General features: G+C 44.6%; 1 protein-coding gene across 2 annotated transcripts in view; it reads left to right on the forward strand.

Annotated features, from left to right (window-relative positions):
- Positions 1–21500, forward strand: part of LOC8053126 — a 141833-nt gene that overhangs the window by 65227 nt on the left and 55106 nt on the right. The window lies entirely within an intron of this gene.

Raw genomic sequence — 21500 nt, forward strand, 5'->3', positions numbered from 1 at the left:
GTTCATCGAAAAGCACGCCCAGGTAGATACCTTGTAGATAATACGTGTTCTAGTAGTGCGCACCTGCAGTTTTTTACAAGAGCATAAGTGAAGGACTAAGGGGGCCGAACATTTTATAGTTTTGTGCGGTTCATGACAGTGCATTAGTTTTGTTTTATCTACGCTTACAGAAATTTGGTTGCTCTTGAACCACGCCATTAGGTGTAAGATGTCGTTTTGAAAAGATGGCGTAGCTTCGAATTGGTCATTTCCAGATAAAACCAGAGCGGTATCGTCGGCGTACTGAAATACCCGCGAGGAAAAGTGAAGCTTCCCAATCTCATTAGCTAGATGTTGAAAAGGAGAAGTTCTAAAAGAGATCCCAGAGGAGCACCGTACCTAAGTGTCACACTCTCAAGAAAAAAGGGTGTCAAAAGAATTCTTACACCCTTTGTCCCATATAATACACCCCAAAATTTCAATTCGACGCACAGTGCCCTACAGTCGAACAATGGGCCTGAAATTTTACGAGGGGCTTGATAGCCGTGTGGTACAACATTTTAAATAGCTAAAGTACGTATCAAAGACCACATAAAGAAAACGCCGAGTTTTTACAGTAGGGCCAAGAAAACCCGGATTATTTTTTTCGTGGTCAGTAAAACGTACGTTAGCTATTTTAATATGTTGTACCACACGGCTATCAAGCCCCTCGTAAAATTTCGGGCCGTCTGTTCGACTGTAGGGCGCTGTATGTCGAATTGAAATTCGGGGGTGTATTATATGGGACAAAGGGTGTAAAAATACACCTTTTGACACCCTTTTTTTTTTTTTTTTTGAGAGTGCACTAACTTATTCTTAGCGTCACCAATCTTGACTAGCCAAGATGTCCCTCGAGGTAATACCGTCATTCCAAGGGGCCAATAGGCCGCGGACGTATTATTTATAATAAGACTTAAATCCTCTTCCGTAATGTGGGGCAAATAAGCTGAGTTGGCGCAGCCCTTCGCAGGACCGGTGGAAAAATTGCTGTAACTAAACCCCGTAACTTGGAGTTCTGCGACACTTCGAACAAACATTTAATTGAACCTCTCGCATAAAGATTGCACATCCCGATCTCCGAAAGCTTTTTTGACTGATTAGTCAATATTTTCTATCCCTTCCTTACCAACTAGTTTATGTATAATACCCCACGTTTTTCTGGAGTTTCTACTGTAACGCTCCAAACAAACAACGTAACTTTTTTTTTTTTTTTTTACGCTTTTGCATGTCTTATTTTGGCGGTAACCTTATTGCGTGGGCGCTATCCTCAGAATTGGCTTTACATCTATTCCAGCGTGTGTCTTTCTCATGACACAACTTCATGATCTCAGCGGTAACCCAAAGGTTTTCGCGTTTTCTTCGCTTCAACCGAATTCTTTTCATACCAAAATGCTTCAGTCATATTCATTAATTAATTTATGTCTTTTTGTTATAAAAAATTGCAACATAATGATCAACCCGCTCCCCATTTAGGGCACCACCAAACACTGTGAGTGATACAAAATAGCGGTCCGCTACTTTTTGTTTAATTACCCATGAGGCAAAGTTGAGTTCATTGAGTCTAATAACTAGAGGATCAATGGACGACGTACTTGTAGTTCGAGTAATCTCTTCCCGCGTGAAAATCCCTATGATGTTTTCTAATTTAGAGCCCGACAACAGGTTAAGATATTCTATAACACCATATTTAGATACGTTCATAACATCGATGTTGATATCCCCAGCTAGAACCAGCTGACTGATATTAATAAATCCGTTCAGAACAAATTCCAACTCGTCGTAGAATAACGGAAAATTGGAGCTGGGTGCTCTATAAATAGCGCAAATTACAAATGACGCTGCATTTTCTAAAATTGTACTGTACCCATGCAGTCGTTCGGTGAAAGAATTATAAGGAACGAGCAGGCTTTGGATGTGGCAGTTGTCGTACAAATTAAACTTCGTAATTTATATCTTTTTTCTTATAGTAGGATATCACGTCACAAATGCATTACTGCTTCTAAAATATCCAAATTTCTGTTTCGTCATCGCACAAAACAGAAGAAAAGAGACCGAGAGAAGCTGTCTCGCTGAAAAAAGTCGAATTAACAATCCAGTTTTCTTCCTCGGTCCTTATTATTTATTCGTTCACCGGTACAGCCGTCGCTCGCTTGAAGGCCATTACGGAATAGGTTGAAAAAAAAAAAAAATCTTGTAATTGCACCGAAGTTTGCACTCGTTTCTCTTAAAGAGCCACCCTGTCGTTCTACTTCTTTCAGTGACCGTAGTGTTGTTCCTTGAATAACGTTCGTCTTGGGAGAAAGCAGGACCGTACGCACTTACACCTGGTCGCGAAGCGCATCGTAGCTACGGTCTCGGTATCTCCCCTGTCGCGTCCCCCCCTTTGGGTTCCTCGCTTTGTTTCCTGGTGCCCACTCCCAGCATTGTCCGGATTAGCGCCGGTTTAGTCGCATGTTCCCCTTCGTCCGAGCGTCGACGCGGTATATATTTTTGGGGGTCTGGGAAAATGGCGGTAGCAGAAGTGATAAGGGCAAACGAGTATCTCCCCGTGCGTGCACCCGCATCGGAGCACTTCCTTATTCGCTCGAGCCGCTTTGCCTGCTGCTGCCCGGACCGTCGCCAAATCCGTTCCGCCACTACGTGCCCGGCCGAGCTCTCCATGTTCGAATGGCGGGGTCTTCGCTTCGTGGACACGCGCTCGTCTGTAGGAGAGTGGGCGTCTCGGGAGAAGGAACAGCAGGTCTAGGCTTAAATAAACAGCAATAACGAGGCGATTCTCCGACGAAAGACGCGTTTTCTAGACGGAGTTCTGTCTCGTGTATGTTTACGTTCCAGGACTTTGCGTGTTTGTCCGTTTCTTCTCGTCCAAGTCGAGGGGTTTGAGTGAATAATGTTCATTTACTAGCACTTGCGAATGAGGAGTTCCATAAAGGCAGGGTTCGAGCTTGTAGACATCGCATCCGGTGAAATACTGCGTCGCGACCCCGTGATTTGGCATTTTGCTTTTGAGTTGAGGGGAGGAAGGGCTAAGGAGAAACATCTTTTCATGGTCGCTTTAAGGAACTTGCGGTTCTTCTTATGTGGAATAAGAGTTCCTCTTATGTGGAACGTGGCTTGCACAGGACGTCATTTCCGTTGCCTTCCAGTGAAGAGGAAAAGAGGGAGCTCCCGTCTTATCAGGATCCTCCTTTGTGCCTCCCGGATTAGCGCAGGCGTCGCTATTCTCCTCTCAGAAGATTAGTCTGTCACTCAAAATTCTTACAAAAGTAGCTTCTCTCTCCTCCTTTTACTTGGTGTTCAAATGTGCGCGATGTGACGTCAGTGCAAGGAGCCTATACATACGTGGTCTTCGCTACAACTTCCGTCAGGACACACCTCAAAATCGCCGATTTCGCGGGCATAATCTTTAGCGCGCTTCGTTTTCCTTCCCATTCTTGCGACGTGACGTCTAAAGGTGATGACCATACAAAAACCAGCGGCATGGAAAAAAAAATTCATTGTACAGTTCGCGCTTTCAACTTTACTCTCGCTTTCTCCTCTGTCCCCTTCTACCCTCCATACCGTTGCCTTTTTCCTCCTCCCCCATGGTGAGAAAGATATTCTGCCTTGCAGAATCTGGAGTCTGGTCGGTCAGCCTTTAACCACAGGGAAGTTTTTTTAGAGAGGGTGTTAAGAAACGGATTAACGACTTTCCTCGAGGTCCTTGACATTGAGGGAACCGAATTTTAGAAAACGGATTAGACTTACTTTTATCGGTTTAAACCGAAAACGCCGAACCTACAAACTGACCTTTTTGGGTTAAAACCGAAATTCCGAAAATGGATTCGGCGTAGTTTTATCGGTTTAAACCGAAAACTTCGAACCCTAATCATAATATAAACGCTGAGACACGGAGGAACAACATAACGGACAAGACGACACCAGATATCAAGCGCAGCTTTCTTAGCGACCAGAACAGTTCTCCTGCGAATAAAACCAGCTGCGTTTCTGATTCTGTGTCGTCTTGTCCGAGTTTCAGCCTCCTTTGTACTCTACGGCACCACCTGGTTGCAGATTATGATCGTGCTTTTGCTACTTGAGAAGGGTGCTATGCGGGGAAGTAGACGCTCGATGGATGGGTGGATGTTAACGGCTTTGCCCTTCATAACGAACGGTAACCAGCGCCATCTAGCAAAAAAAAAAAAAAACATTTTGTTGTAAAAAAAAAAAGAAAAGAAATGAACGTTTGTTTGTGTAAGGGTTTGGAGGTTGAATTGCTGACCTCTTTTTTTTTAATAATTATTTTGTTTTGTAGTCTGTTTCGAGTTCAATTATAGCGCATGGCGGGGCGACACACATGTGGGCGCCGTAGTGGAGAGAGAGGCCATCTCCTAGGGCCTGACAAAGGATGCCTGACCCGGCGGCGGAAAACCATTTGGCGCGGAGGCGGTCGAGTCCAAACGCGGAAACGGGACGATGTCCTTGACAGTCGGAGGGGGAAACGGGCGACGGACATTCCACAATGGTGGCTCGTCGCTTATCGGCCCACTTTGACAATGACCGCTCCCCATCACCTCTTTAATCTTAGCCTTCTTTCGTCTTTTTTTTTTTTCTCCTCCTTTTTGCGTCTTTTGTTCGAAAGAAAACAGAGAAAATCAATTAGAGCCGCTGTTGTTTTTTTTCAACGATTTAAGCTGAACTCTTTTGATGTTTTAGTACACACACACACATATATATATATATATATATATATATATATATATATATATATATATATATTATTGTGTGTGCGTTTGTGTGTCTGTATGTCTGTGTGTATGCATGTGTGTGTGTGTGCATGTGTGTATGTGTGTTCGACAGGCATTTGCCACGACTTGCTCCTTTTTTTATGTTCTGAAACTGTCGTTTACATTGCTGACTGTGTGCGTTTTTTTTTTTTCTCTCTTTTTTTTTTTTTTAAAGCAAGGCGATTATTTTAGAGCGACTTAAAAATAAGCAGGAAAAAAATGCATGTGCGCGTGATAATACACCCATATGTATATACTGTGGCAACCAGAAACAACATGTTAGGCATGTGTGTGTAATATTTTACAAAATACCAATTCCGCGGAATGTACAAATATGAACGATAACTAGGGTTCGTAGTTTTCGGTTTAAACCGATAAAAGTACGCCGAATCTATTTTCGGGAATTCGGTTTTAACCGAAAAAGGTCACTTTGTAGGTGTTTTAATTCGATTTTAAACCGATAAAAGTAGGTCTGATCCGTTTTCTAAAAGGTCAGTTTTTTAGGGCCGCGTTGTGGTGGGTGAGGGAAGGGGGGGGGGGGGGGGAGAGAAAGAGAGGGCTTTGCAAGGTTTGACAATGTGTGACGTCTTCGTGATTGCCCTCTTTTAAGGTTCAACATGCAACAAAAGAGGTCTTAGATTGGCACTCGAGGTACATATGCGTCCTTTCTGTCATGGGGCTTAGTGAGTCAAGTTCCCGGTCCTAAAAAAACAAGTTCGGATGTGGGCTAGAACCAAATATTTCAGTTCATGCTCTTCAGAGGACATCGAGGAAACACGTTAATCCCTTTCTTAACACCTCCTCTTAGAATTCCCTATGGTTAAAACATAAACACAATGATTTTTTTTTTTTTCATTCGGCTACGCTTGTACGTACGGTCATCACCTCAGACGGTCACGTCATCAGAATGGCAAGTAAAAAGAAGCGTGCTGAAGATTATGCTCGCGAATTTTCCGATTTTGAGGTGTGTCCTGACGGAAGTTGTAGCGAAGACCACGTATGCATATGGGCCGTTATTCTTTGAGTGATTACAAATATCACAGCTACATGAATCATCGGATCCGGTGTCCGATGGTGTTTCTTTCATATTCCTCGAAAGAAACCGGTCAACTTGTTTGAGAATAAATATACACTGCAAAAAAAAAAAAAAAAAACGATAATTTATTTTTAAAATAAACGCCGAAAAAAGCACGCCGAATTTCGAAAAAATAAAAACCGAAAATGCGGAACCCTAACGATAGCTAATAGTTACTTATCGTGAAAATAGTTAGAGCTGAATGTGAGATAAATATAACAGGCATGTTGTAAACGATACGTACAACGTCCCTCATTTTCCCACGCCGTTAGGCAGCAAGCCCTGCTTTTGGCGTGATAACCCGGTCTCCCGCAGTTTGCTTTATATATTAAAAATTATCGTGGTACTTCCGTTTTCTTAAATAAGATATATAATTAGCTAAAAGAATTATAACAGAAGTGTAAAAACTTTACAATCTCGCTCTGAAAAGAAAAAGCAATGCAACATCTTACCGGCTTTTGTCTTCATGCCGTGGTGCGTCTTCAGAAGATTAACATCACTGAAATCCCCAGCATGAGTATGTGTTCAAGTCTCGACCATCACATTGCTTATGGACTCATCGTTGTTAGTTTTACCTTGCGAAGTTTTCCAGCTCTATACATTGCATACACGCTGGAACTCCAATTTATATAATGCCTGAATATCCTTGGTAGAGTAGTATCGTTGCATACGCTGAGTTTTCGTCACTTCCATACCTGGATGTTGTACTTGCGAAGACGAGAAACTCCAACGGGTCTTCTGCTTTCTGTACGCGGCGTGCGGGGCCAGTATACCGTACTGACCGTATCACAAAGTCGGGCTCGAAATGTTGAATCAAACAAGGCACTGAAAGAAAGGAGGTCAATTATTCTGGAAAAAGCAAGGCCGACTGCCCACCGAAATACGGTCGTCTTGCGACGAGTTTTCCTATGACGAAATGACGTAGAACAAGAAGGCCGGTGTGACCATTTGACCATGACGAGTTCTTTTGGGGCGAGTGGGTCGGTTCCCAATTAAGTTACAGCTGTTTGTATTGTGTACGGTGCGGAGCGTTTGGTACTGTTGACGCAGTAACCCTGCTCGAAGCGGGGGGAGATATTACTTTTTTTTTTAATTTAGTGTTTGATGCAACAGTTATTTGTCGATATTATTTCCACTCGTATATTTAGTGTGTTGTGTACACGCTTCAAAGCGTGTTCCGTATGTGACTTCGACGTTTCCCGAGCCTGCGGCCGTTGTGTCAGTCGTGTCGTATCCTTGTTTCCTTCCGCTATATACCGAAGTCTCCGTCGGGTTATGGTAGTCGTATACAGTATATACGCAAATTGACGAAGGTGTAATTCTTTACTATTTATGCATTTAAGTGTGTCCATGTCGCATTTATATTTCATCTATTTCCTCCCATTGGTATTCACGTGCAACTCATAAAGCCGTCGCAATATTAATAACGCCCGAATGAGCGAGAAAAATGCGGAAGCACATTTTTCTCGCATGAGTAAAAAAAAAAAAGTTTGTGTTCGTTTGTTTGTTTCTTTTTCTTGGTTTGGGGGGGAGAGAGAGAGAGGTTGAAAGAGAGGGAGAGAGAGAGAGGGTGGAAGCGTCTTTGCTCGCTTTTGACAAAAGTTCTGTCCCGCTTATCCGTACGCACGGACAAAGGGCCCTCTCCCGCTTTATCGGCGCGGGGACCTCTTCCAAAGTCTCCAACAATGGGGTACCAGAGCGAACGACATGGCATTGTGCCTCAATTCCTTCGGAAGCCATGTTCACCCTTAAAGGGCCCCTGAAAAGAAAACAAAAATGTATTTGTTTTTTAGACATTCTGGTTGGGACACGCGTGACGAGAAGATATTTTTTTTTTAGAACCACTATAGGGCGATATTGACGGCGCGAGGTGTGCTTTAAATTCTGCGCGCAAAGTCCATGACGTCACGGAATGGTCATCCACTCTTTCCACGTCAACAAGATGGTCATACACTCTCTCGACCTCAACGTGGTGGCCAAGCCGATCCACCTCTCCTCCACCACCACGCGGCCAAAATGCCGAGAGAGAAAACAAGTGGAGAGAAGGTGACTACCGACTAAATCGCGTCTCGCGCCGTATTGCTCTAATTTTCTTTTTTTGTTTTGCGTAAAATTAATTTTGTTTGCACGCGTGTCGCCCCTACCCTAACTATAACGTTTTTTTTTTTTTTTTTTTTTTTTTTTTTTTTTTTTTTTTTTTTTTTTTTTTGAGCTCGTGCTGCGGAAGCTAACACACCAGTTGGAGGAGTGTTCCAGGCGCCATTCTTTGAGTAACTGAAAAAAAAAAAAAAGAAGAAAACTGCCAGAACTTCCTTTTAACCGTTAGGGTCATCATCATCATCATCATTGTCATCTGCATGCGGCGGTGCAAGGCGCCACACTTCATCTCGAAGATGATCGTTGCATTGCACTGGATCGTCCGCGCGCAGGCAGCGAACGGTCGGTCTTGATCTGCTGGCTGATTGGTCGAGGGGGAGGGGGGCGTTTGCATGCGAGCAAAGTTTGCGAGGAGCCACTGTTGGCGGCGGCGTCGTTTGAACAACCGGTCCCTCGGCGCTCTCCCGATGGACGTGGCAGGGTCCGTTTTTGTCATCTCGCGGTCCGGGATTGCTGCCTTCCTCGTTGTTGGTTTTTTTTTCTGGCAGGCGGTCATCCCGCTCTATTTGCCTATGGAGCTGTCCGTTCGTTGCTCCTTTTGAATGGCGGGACGCCGCACCATTGTTGAAGGGGCCAGAGCGAAACGGGGGCCTGCTCCTGCCCGCCACCGATTACGTGGGAGCCGCGCGCTCTGCCCAGATTGTCGCTCGTCATCTCCTTGGCTCTCACAATCGCCTTTTTATTTTTTATTCCTGTTTCCTCTTCTAGTCATTTTTTACTTGTTAGAAGGTATCTCCTTTGGTCGTTATATTTTCGTTATTGTACGAGTATGTATACGTGGCCCGGTGCGGGGATTTTGTCGCCGCTTCTGCAACGAACGCCGCGCCTTTCTGCTTTAGCCCGAAATCCTACACACCGCTTCACCTTGCGACGAGACTGAGCGGGCATCGCGAGCCTGCCCAGCCAATCCGGCACCGCAGAAAGGATCACGTGACTTCCGAAGGCCACGTGACAGTCACGGGCCACTGGATTGGCCTGGATGGCTCGCAGCGTCCTGTATGACTTCCACCATCGTGTACGGTTAAATGGCACATAACGTGGGCCGCCTTGCCCCCTTCCCCGAGAGAATTCTTACGCCAGTGTTTGCACGTGTTGGACACGAGGGCTGCGACAGGGCTCGGTGTGGACTCGGCTTCATCGTCATCGTTCGGCGAGGATTCGGATCCAATAGCGCCTTTCGTGTCCGAGCGATGGACTTTCGAAAAGGCTGTACTTGGGATAAAGGCGCGGGTCGAAGCGGTCGTGAGGGCGGGCGGAGGTGCGACCTTGTCAAGGTCAGCGACCGTCCTCGGGGGTGTGTCGTATTTACGCCGCTTTAGCTCATCACCGTCGTGCGTCAGAATCGTCATTGGGTCTTCGTCGGGCCATAATGACGTCGCGGGAAGTGACGTCTTTGATGACGTCACATGTAGCAGCCAATCAGCGGTTCCGGCATTCATGCTCCCAATCTAAACCCGCGAATGATCGCCTACTGTGCGTGTTAGGCAGCGTTGTAGGCGTTACCGAGAAAAAAAAAATTGAGGACACACGTTACTCATTACTGGCAAATAAAAGGAACGCGTGACTGACCTACGTTACTTCAAAATAAAAGAAACGCGTAACAAATAAAACACAACGCAAGTTACCTTTGCGTTGGTTTTATTAATGAATTAAAATATTTCACGGTTTTAGCGTCACAGCGCATAAGCCGACGACGTTTTTCGAAACTGAGGGCCTTTGGGTTTTTCTAAAGTGTAAATGTTTGCGTGGGGCAAAGACTCCCACTGTGGAAGCGACATTTTGAAGGCATGTGGTATGAGTGCGAGAATTAATTGGATTTGGAGCCTCGGGCAAGATGTAACGACTAACATGACTACATTACCCGTTACACGAAATAAGCAACGCAAGTACGTTACCCTTCACTGTTTTGAAAACGTAACGCGTACCTACTACGTTACCAAAAAAAAAAAGGCGTTACCGATAACGCAATACCATCTTACCGTCAAAGCTGGTGTCAGACCACCTCAGAACGACGAAAAACTGGTGCGAGACCAGCTCGCGGCCGTGACGTCACGCGGCAGTGACGTCACGCGGCAGTGACGTGACGCTACTGTCGTCACGGCGCATGGACAAACGTTTCCCCTCACGGGAATCGGGTTTCCGCTTAGCGCCCACATCTGGAGTGGGCAAACGCCGGCTTGTTTGGAAACAAGCCGGCGTTGGTCTATACCACGGTGGTCTATACTCAAAGAAGGCCGGGTCAAAACGCCTTTGCGACACAAACGACATTGTTTGCTTTTGCTACGTTTTGTCAATAGAAGAAGGACGTCTTTCAATTAACGCCGAGCGCTAGTGGCTTTGAAAACATCGTGACCCCATCGATCGAAAACATCTTCACATCTGGAACATCCAATTTTACTTCCAACCAAGCAACAACGACGACAAGCACAAGAGACACAACAAAAGTAACCATCATCACTGAAGTTATCTGACGAGCACTTCTGGTCGGCGAGTCTTGCTATACTTTTTGTTGGTTTTAGATTCTTTTTCTCCTTCAACATCAATATTTTTTCGTTCCACACGCGCGCACGCACACACACACACAAACACAAACAACAAACAAACAACAACAAAAATTACACGATGTTCTGCCGGCTATCTTCAGCGGGTTGGTTCTCGACGCACGATTTCTGCTCCTCCGTCAAATTTGGGCGCTTGTTGCGTGGAAAATTAGATTTTTTTTTTCTCTTTTCTTTTCTTTGTTCTTTTTTTTTCGCGGAGGCCTGTTTTTAACTTTGAGCACAAAAAATATGTCCTTTCATCTTTGCGTGGAATCGACGTATCTTTTTTTCTACCTTCTTTTTTGTTGTTTGCCCGTTCATTGTATCTCGGAGAAGAGGGGAAGGGGGAGGACGGAGGGCGTGACTGGGCGCAGCGGATAGCGAAGACGACTGGAAGATGCCATTAGTACTGCGGCTTGGCTTCATTTTGTTTTAATTATATTTCTAGCTTTCTCTTTTAGTCGGGTAATGCGAACATTGCCGCTTAATGCGGAACCCACTTAAAGGGGCCCTAAGCTGGATCTTGAAATCGTCTTTTTATGGCGCCAAGTCAATCGATGCATCTTAAGCATCCTACGAAATGCAAAATGACAACCACGCGTGGCCTTTTTCGCCCTCAAAACGCGACCAAACACCGCGACGCAAACCTTTTTCTATGATGCCCCCCCCCCCCCTCCCTTCAAAAAAAAAAAAAAAAAAGGCTTGTCGCGATGTTTAGTTGCGACCATAAAAAAACAACTTCAAAATCCATCGCAGTGCCCCTTTCAACACGCATTCATTTAGAGCGAGTGTTCGATTGAGCGAAGTGTACGCTTAAAACGCTGAAACGTTAACGCGGCAACGCGGAGAGCGTATACTAACCGCTGTCACCCGCACCTCCTTCATTTCCGTATCGTAATCTTGCGAGGGAAAAATATATATACGAATATTTCAACGAGACTGTTGACGTACTGATTAAAAACATGAAAGCAAAACATCCCCCCCCCCACACACACACACACACGCACACACACTTTTCGTGTGTTGCTTGTATTTATTTTAATGAAATACATATAAATATTTTTTGAATGCTTGTCGAACACCCCAAGGTTTACTCGTCTAAAGTGTACAGAATATTTTTTGTAAGATCTTATTTCTTTCCCCCTTTAAATTAAGCCTATATCTGCGCGGTATTACAAGAAGAAAAAAAAAAGAGAAGATATATTTATGAATATATGCATTTTCTTTCATCTTTTCTGCCTCTGAAACGGAGTGCGAGTTTATCGCGCTTTCTGGGGTGATATTTGTATTATTAATTTTGAATTTGTTCGTTTTGCTTGTTTTTGCTTTTCTTTGCGTAAAAAGAGAAGATTAAAGATCTCTCGACCGACGATTGTGAATTACAAAATAAAAAAAAGGCGTCAATTTTTTTTTTCTTTTTCTGAGTGCGTCCTTTTTTTTAAGCGTGTGTGTTTGTTTGAGCGCACGAGTGACATCGCTGCTGCATTCCTATATACATTTTTTTTTTATATTGTTGTTATCTCGATCTAAATAGAAAAAAAAAATTTTCTTATTTTGCTTTTTCCCCTTTTTTTTATATAGTCATGGTTCGGCACCATTACCTGCTTCCGTCGCCGAGCATAAGATGAGGGAACTCTCAAAGTTCCTCAAATACTTTTTTTTTTTTGCTGACATTTGCAGTTTTTTGTTTGTTTTTCTTTTTAGTTATTCCTTTTCACACATTCACCTCCTTCTATCTTCTCTCTCTCTCTCTGTCGCATTGACGTTTTCTTTTCTTTGCTCCTTGCAAAAGACGTGCACTTGCCTGGATGCTTTTCTATTCTACATCGTGAAAACGGAACGAAGAAGAACCCCACGGAGTATATGTTGTAACCGTAAAAGAAGGGCTGTGTTCATGAACTGTTTCGCTTCAGACTATAGACCTTTTTCGCAAGGGCGCCGCCATCTTGAATTGCCGTTACTCCCAGTATGGGCAAAAACATTGTTTTGCCGTCGCCACGCCAATAGAAGGCATTTAGGACATAAACGTAACCGTCACACATTCTCGTTTTGCCTCCCCTCTATTTTCTTCACTATTTGCAGATTGAAACGTTCTGACATTGGCCCGAATTAGATGGCAAAGTTTCAGAAGTAACCGTTATCTCAGTCAAAAGTTGTGCGTGATGTTCCGAAAATTGAAATGGGTTTTGCGCGTTTGCGCGTTTTCGATAACTGGCGCCATATTAGCGATGTGCGCGACCAAAAGCGTCGCTGCGGTAAGCTTTCCACGATTGGCCAAACCATGGGCATAAGAGCATTGTCAGATTGTCAAGTTTGACGGTGTTAGTTTCGGATTGCGATGGCTCCTAGCTTCCACTGTGCTTTTTAAACACACCCCCGAACTCGTCGTCGCACCTGATGGTAAGTAGCCAGGATAACAACTGGTGACGTCACGGCGAGGCGAATCCCAGTCGTGACGTCACGGATGGAAACCATAAGAGGGCGCCACCGAAACATCTCGGCGCTAATAGAGCTCCATGTCATTTCTAGTGAAAAATTGTAGAAAATCCCTTATAACTTTCGGATAAGATAACGTTTAGTCCTGAAACTTTAACATCTAGTTCGGACCCTACATTTGGGTGGAAAATGAGCAATAAAAAAAGCGTTATGTATTTAAAAAAAAAAAAAAGTAGATAACCTTTCTTTTTTTGGCCCGGGGGGGGGGGGGGGGGGGGGGGGGGGGGGAGACGCGTACTTTGTATAAGGACTATTTTCTCCTGATTACATTGCGACGAACTCAATAGCGGAATTGTCCGTACATTTTTTATGCAATGAAGATGATCATACTCATACATCCTCTCTTGCGAATGATCACTACGGCACATCCAGTAAGCGCGTCGTTCCATAACCCGCGCATGCGCAGGATAAGGCGAGGAGGAGACCTGGGCATTTATCTCCCTCTCCGCGCGTCACACTGTAGCATTTTGTGAACGCGTCACGCCGTACACTTCATGAATTCAGCCGCTGCTCCTCAGCGTTCTGACACGGAGGAGCACGCGTACCAGGCGATGGGGAGGGGGTTGCTACTGTCTGATAATAATAATAATAAATCTCTTTATTTCGTTTCGGAGACGAAAACAGGGGACATGGACAAAAAGCTGCAACTGCAGCTTGACGAAGGTCCGAGCCCCCTCTTACAGCAGGCGAAGAAAAATACATATAAATACAATTACACACATACGGCTAAGAAAAATAGATATAAATATAATTATACACATACGGGACTTTTCAATACAAAGAAAAAGAAAATCAAAAACATTTTCGTACCTCAGTCAGTGTCATCCCATCGATATCAATTTCTTTGGTAAATAAGTAATTTAATAGAGCAGTTAACTGGTAATTTAATGTTTGATTAAAATACAACGTGCGTGATGGTGCAACAAACCATTTTTCTTTTGGTCTAAGTTGATATGGTGAAGTGAATGGGACAAGACTACATAGATGCATAAAAAAGCTATCTGTAATCAGCAATGATTTCTTATACGTGACTAAAAGCTTATATTCATAGATATTTTGAATAGGTTTAATTTTTAACGAAGAAAACAAATGTTCGGTATGGTGATAATATGAACAATTAGCGATAGCGCGCACAGCTTTCTTTTGTAAAATAAACAGCTTGTTCATGTTTGCTTTTGTCGTATTGCCCCACACAAGGTGACAATAATTAAACTGCGAATATACCAATGAGTTATAAAGTAAAAGCTTTACAGATTGAGGTAACAACGACTTAAATTTTATGAGTAATCCAACTGTTTTTGATAATTTGGATAGAATAAAATCAACATGTGCGGTCCAGGACATAGTTTTAGTAAACCAGATACCCAAAGTTTTAATTTTATCTACAAATTCAATTTCTTCGTTGTTTAAAACCACGGGGCTTGAGATCACAACTGGAATATTGGAACTGCTGAATATGATGGCCTTGGTTTTTTGTGAATTTAGTTTAAGCAGATTGCTCGTCGTCCATCTATTGATTTTATCAAGCAAGTTGTTACATTTGGCTACAAGTGTATTAATATCTCGCCCAGGAAAAAAAAATACTAGTATCATCGGCAGGTTTAATGCGCAGGTTTAATACCCCAAATGTATAACAGGATCTCTCTTTTCCTTTTAAAATTATTCTAGTGACTCTAGCACCGTTAACAAAGGTGCAAAGTAAAGTTGTGCTAAAAGCACTCGACACCAAAATATACAACGGGCACAGGATGAAGCCTGCGACAGTTTTTTTGTTTTTCTTTATCTTTCTTTTTTCCCGTCTGTTTGAATGTGGACCATTTCCGCTTCCTGATGCCGAAAGGTGGCACCGTGGCCTTGGCCAACTCATAGCTTCACCCTGAGCAAAAAAAGAAAAGAGAGAAGAAAAAGAAAAAAAAGAAAGAAGAAAGCGCTCGCATTAAAAATAAGGACAATAGGAGGAAGTCATTTTTGTTTGTAGTTGCGGGGGCGTCTGGCAGGGGGCGACCCTGACGAGTCCGTGCCCGAGTCGCCGCATATAATTGCAGACTACGGACACTTAATTTACCTTGGCTACTCGCCCGCTCATTGGACGAGTTCCTGGGCGAATTGTTCGACCTGTCGCCGTCGCGCAGTGATGAAAGTGACTCTGTCCCCCATTCGTGGCCAGCAACTGGCGTCTCTGGTATATTTTCTGTCTGGCTGCGTAAATGAACGAATTTCAGCTCGAGCTTCTGTAATGCCCCCGTTTTGCTCCCCGCTGCTACTGGTCGGAACTTGTGGCTGCCTTTATTTATTTTGTCTAATGCCTACCTATCAACAACTCTTCATAATGCGTAAACAAAAAAAAAAAAAAGAAAAAACAACAAAAAAAAGTTTTTTTTGAAAGAAAAAAAATTATCGCGCGATTTTTATTGCGTGTTTTCGGACGTGCTTTCACGGCTTCATCTTTACAGCGCTAGGCGCTGTGAATATGTGATTCGCTCGAGAAGGCCGGCGAGTGAACTTGCCGCCATAGTTTACTGTGCTAGCCGTGCCGTCGATTTGGCTGAAGTCGCCCTCAGTCACCCACAGCGGGGCGCGTCGATCCCGGCGCATCTCATTAACGCTTGGCAGCCAATCAGACTGCGACACTAAATATACCGAGCCACGCCCCGGGTTTCTGAAACTGTCAGTGCCTCACGCAGTAAGCTTTGCGTTACTCTTTTTCTCGATGACTTGCAATGAGTTGCAGGTAAACCTTAAGAGGCATAATATTCGTTTATTTGCGATCACAAAGAGGTCTACCTGCAGGGACGGCGCCAAAGGGAGGCGAGGGGTGGCGGGCGCCTCCCCTAAAATTTGTCCTGCCACCCCAAAAATATGCCAGCCTTTACACCCCCCCCCCCCCCCCCCCCCTCGCACTAATTTTCGCGCGCAGACCCACATACGCTACATGGCTCGTCATTTTCCTAATTTCCTCGTCCCATAGAAAAGGCATTGGCTTGAAGGATAGCCACCCTAAAGAGGTCTCATACCGGACGTTTCGAGCTTTTTCGTGCCGTCCGCTTTATTTCCTTCTACTTTCAGGAAGTATTTTCAAAATACTTCCTGAAAGTAGCTTCACCCAAATGATTACTCGGAGAGACTTGAAATCTCATCTGCACTGCACCGTCGCTTCGTACCTGCCAGACAAATCACCCAAAGTCCTGACACGCTCGGGCCGACTGGCGGGTTCCCAAGGGGCGGCTTTGATGTGTCTAGGTCATCCTGCTTATTTCAAGTCTCTATGGGGTCCTTGAAGCAACTTTGGTGAGCCTGGCGGTTCGAGAACTGCCATGCTCCCATCATTAGTGACCCTGGGGCAGGCACGGAGTCCCTTCGAGGGACTATCCCTAGAGGTTGGAGGAAAGCTGAAAGTGTTTCTCTTTTGTTTGTTTGCTTGTTTGTTTTTTTTTTGGGGGGGGGGGGGGAGGGAGGGAGAGAAAGAGAGAGAGGGGAGCGAGAGGGAGGTAGGGAGGGAGGGAGGAAAACAGTGGAAGTGCTGCATTTTAACAGAGGGCTATCGAAACTGGAAGAAAGCTCTTCAGAAGGAAGGCGGACTACGACGCCACTCCAACAGTGCGGCACGCAAGATGTCCCAAACATATCGGCTTCCTTCAAGGAGATGAAGAAAAGTGGCGCGGCTAAATCAGTCGCCGTGTACCTTTGCCAGGCGTATTCAGCAAAGAAGGGAGAATCGTCACTACATGTACAAGATCGCTGACTTGCTCCGGTTTCAGGGGACTGCCTAAAGAGCAGATGATGAGTCACGACAAGCGTGAGCGTGCTTATTTAGTATTGCGGAATGTAAACATGCCTGAATATTTTGCAGGTGAAATGCTACATTAACCAGAGTTGTACATAGGTTGTAAAATGATAAAATAAACTGAGCTGATTTCTATTAAAAACTCCCGAAGTGCCAAGTCATCGTCCCTGGATGTTTGTTCTTTTAGTCGGATCAAAAGCTCATGCCTCCCCAAAAATGCCGTGCGTTTCCCTACTGCCCCCTCACTAAGAGAAGTCTGGCGCCGTCCCTGTCTACCTGGACATGTGCTCATTCGCTTTCTTTATGCAGTCAGCTGCATCTTTGAATAACTCCGACATAGGTACGCCTTGCATACATGACTAGACACGGCTATAGTCACTTGCCATTGGAATCATCAAACCATTTCAGAGATATTATTATTATTCTTATTAAATGGTGCCTCGACTACTGATTTTGTTTTTGTTTACATAGCCGTCAGCGTGAATGCACCCCCAGCTCGACAGTCCGCGCTGGGTTCTCAACGATCTGCATGATAGACGGATGAATGGTATCAGGCGGCAGCTTGCGCCCTCTAACCTACAACTCGTGAACTCAATTTCCTTCGTTGCCAGTTGCATCGGCGCATGTCGAAGAACAAGGGTTAGCGCGCTTGCTCCAATGAATTCGAATTTGCCCACTATCACCCTTTCTTACACCATCCGCACAACGAAATGTAGTATGACGTAACAAAATTGTGTACGGCATTCGCACAACGAAATTTCTTGCAACGTCCAAAGATTTCGTACAACAACCGTACAGCAGACTTTATTACAACAACAATAAAAATGTACTACCGCGTTTGTCAAAACGTGCGAAATCTTGTAAAACAATATTAGTACTACGAAATCGCTCTTGCGGCGGGCGAAATTTCCTATAACATTCGTACACCGAAATTCCCTTACAACGTGTAAACTTTCGCGCAGTTCATCGTTTACCGAAAGTTTCCATTTCGGCCGTTAGAAAGTAAGCAACTTTGATGGGTTCGAGTGTGAGCGCTCAGAGGGCTGGGAAACTTGAGACGATTGTAAAAGGTTTTCGAGGTCGCCTCACGTCCGATAGCGAAAAATGAGCGATGTAATCTTGGCTGACAGCACTGTCACGGCGGGTCTATTTTGCGGCTGGACAATAGCCAGGGGATGCTTTCCCCTTCGACCCATTGTTTTCATCGGCGTTGGACGCAAACGGTAACGACCCATGACACGTGACCTCGGCTTGGACAAACACGCCACAATGGGAGCTCGATGTGCCAGCAGTGTCCGTCTTTCTTGTATGCATTGTTCCGATAGAGGCATACAGACGCCCGCGCCCGTATGGTATAAAGGCGACACGAACGTCGACATTAAACACGCGCACGGATTGATTGAATTGTGCGAGAGCCTATGGGCCGTGTGCCCGCATTGTGTGTTAATCTGAAATTTGAGTGGGGGGAGCAGGTACTATCTATTTTTTTGTTTTTGTTTCTTAAAGCGCCATTTCGCGGTCATATGATACGCTGGAAGCAGCTGCCCATTCGTGGGTGTGAGGCATGCTCTCAAAAAGTGGTTTCAGGGGTGCATGGATATGCTGCCTGCCACACATGTGGTGCAAGGGCACTTGGCTCTAGGGTCAGCCGGCCAAGAAGGTCGACAAATGTGTCGACCTCTAAGTAATCAAAATCTGCAGCTACAAAAAAGAAATGCAAATGAACATGGTATACACTCCTCCCAGTTAACTGAAACAAATGATTTCTCTATTCCGGTCGTATTCAGCTCTTTTTTGTATGTACAGTAACAAACATTCTTAACTAGAGCGAATGCTAGGAATACTCGGCATTTAATTTTTTTTTTTCTTTCTATATCTGCTTTACGTCCCATTAACACTTATGCTTTGTTTTCGGATCACATAAATATGCCAGAGTGTCGTTACTCTTTCCGTTTTACTTTCCTTCATGAACATGCACTTCCGTGTTCCTGTTAACTGTGGCTATCACTGTATATCCCTCTTGTCGCGAGTTAGGTCGGCAGTTTATCTATAGCTGTGGCGTCAACGCAACGGAAGCGTGCGGCGGCACAAGCGATCACTGGAGCATACGTTGCCAACCGCCATCTTTTTCTGTTTTTTTTCACGGAAGTAGCAGACGAAAATCGGCGGGAGAACCAAATCACACAATGGCGGCGGCCGTCAGCGATGCAGGCGAGAGACGGCGAAACGGCCGCCGCCGCGTCCTTGCTGTCTTTCTCTACTTGTTTGTTTGTTTTTCTTTGTTTGTTCTTTTGTATTTCTCTCTCTCTCTCTCGCTGTTTGACTTTCCACGTTTCGTTTGTTTGTTAGACTTTCAATGGCAGGATGTGCGTGTCGCGCGGTGACGCTGCTCAAAAGCTGCGAACCTGCGACCCGGTTCCGCTAGATGGCGCTGATGCCGGAACTTTTTTTTTTTTGTTAGTGTCTTTGTTTGTATGTTTATTAGACGTTATTTAGGGAAATTTGGCTATCGGCATAACGAATTGTTGGTAGCGGAAGACACCCGCAGGGGGAATTTCCCGGAGTTTCTGTGCGCACGCAATCCAGTTTTACCTGGCATGTTCACTCATTTGTTCGTCTTTTTTTTTCCCCGTCCTAATTTGAGTTTATTTTCTTATTGTTATAGAACAATGAAAGTGAAAATAAAAGATTGAGGACGAGGGAAAACAATGTTGCGCTTTAATCAGAAGGAGTAAATCAAATTTCCATAATAGAGACTGACTCGTGCTCCTACGCAATATGATAGAGTGCATTCAAATTTTAATTATTTGCGATACTTGGGCAAATAATGAAATACTGCAATAATATCATTGTTAGCTTAGGTAAAAATAAAAAAAAAAACGCGATCCGGATTCCAATTTACGGGGGTTGTGGCGACGTCAGAACTCCGAGCTGTGATTGGCTCTGATTGGAGGAGAGTGGGTAGACCTCAAAGCACTAGCTTGTTTTCAGGTCTACTCCCTATCCTTCAATCGGAGCCAATCAGCTCGGAGTTCTGACGTCATCACAACCGCCGGAAAAGAAGCAGACGAACGTGTGCTGCGCATACGGATAGATCTACACAAAACTTCGGATTTGAGAGGAAGGGTGCTCGACCAGAGGTAGCTTGTTCCAGTGCCTACTTCCTACCTATGCGATTAATTCCTGGTTCCATTTCATCTTCGCTAATCTTTTCCTCCCTATTCCTCCTTTCCCAGTATAGAGTAAAGTGCTGGACCCAGGCGGTGAGGCTAATCTTTCTGCCTTCCAATCATACTCTCCCTCTCTCTCCCGAAAGCAACGTTACCTTAATACACTGTTGCTAATTGCACCTCGGCTTGACAGGGAGTTAAAGCTCGTGGTTCGAACGTTATGTCGGTTGCACTCTTGCGGGTTTCGGACGAGGGGGCTTTTGTTTTATTGATTTATTTATTCGAAATACCTCAAAGGCCTTTCGGCATCGGCCAAACGAAATAAGGTAGTGAAAAACAAATCGTATCATATTATTTTACATCTAGTCATATCATAAATATGCTAAACGTGACACTCAATAAACGTGCACAGCCGATTTGGGAGCCCGATCATTCCACAGGCGTCTTATCCGGGCGTAGAATTATCTCTTTTTGATAAGCCAGATAAGCCGGGTCGTTTTCTCCGACGTTGTTTGGAATATACAACGTGTTTGGAAGACAAGTATGCCCTGTTTTCTTCACCGCAAAAATGAACTTCGCGTCGCCAAAAGCTGCAGTGTTCATCCGAGAGTAGCGCTAGCGGTTAGGACCATATACCGAAAGTTTTAGGAGGTTAACGTTGTCTCGTTCGAGCGTTATAAGAAACTTTCAAAGCTTTTCAATGAGATAATTGGAACCGTTACCCGTTGGCATCTTAATGCTATCGCGGGCTTCAATGGCCGCCATTTTCTTATTGGCAAGTTTCCGAAAATCGCTTATAACTTTCGAATCAGATAGCGCTAAGTTCCGAAACATTGGCACCTCACCCTCGCCGCTAACCGTCCACGCTTGGGAGGAGACGGCTTTCGGCGACAAGTCTATACTTCATGTTTGCGGCGAGAAAAGGGCTGTTCACTTTTTTCTCTTTTCGAACCACCCGCTATCTCCATAAATTAGCCGCCCGTGGCCAAAGCGCGTGGGACGCGCGCGCGTGTGTATGGCCTACCTGTGTTCTTTTTTTTTTCTCCCCAAAGCCGATAATTCTCAGGCGTTGGCAATCGTCGCGTCCCTTGGCGCGTTCCCCTCTCCTAATGGACGGCTGCTTCCGGAGTTCGCCTGAACCCGATCACTTCCCGCCCTAGCGGAGGAAACGGGAGCTGCTTTTGGCGCGTTCACCGCCGACGATAGTACCAAGGTCGCGTGCGTCTAAATATAGCGTTGGGTGTAACGCGTCACTTTCTTTCAATAACGCAATAACAAATGACTAACGAGCAAAATATTTTGCAGTATCGTCTATCGAATTACTCAACTCATTGATTTTTATTGAAGCTTAAAAGAAATTATTTTAATTATGTAACCTTTTCAAAGCGGAAAATAATATTTTCTTCGCCGCGGCATCAATTCTCCCATATAAATAAAAAAAAAAAAAAAATTGGCAGCGATTCTATTTTTAAAGTTTTATAATGCATGAAATGC

Source organism: Ixodes scapularis, unplaced genomic scaffold, assembly GCF_016920785.2.
Source record: "Ixodes scapularis isolate PalLabHiFi unplaced genomic scaffold, ASM1692078v2 PGA_scaffold6__148_contigs__length_123643588, whole genome shotgun sequence".
Taxonomy (NCBI): domain Eukaryota; kingdom Metazoa; phylum Arthropoda; class Arachnida; order Ixodida; family Ixodidae; genus Ixodes; species Ixodes scapularis.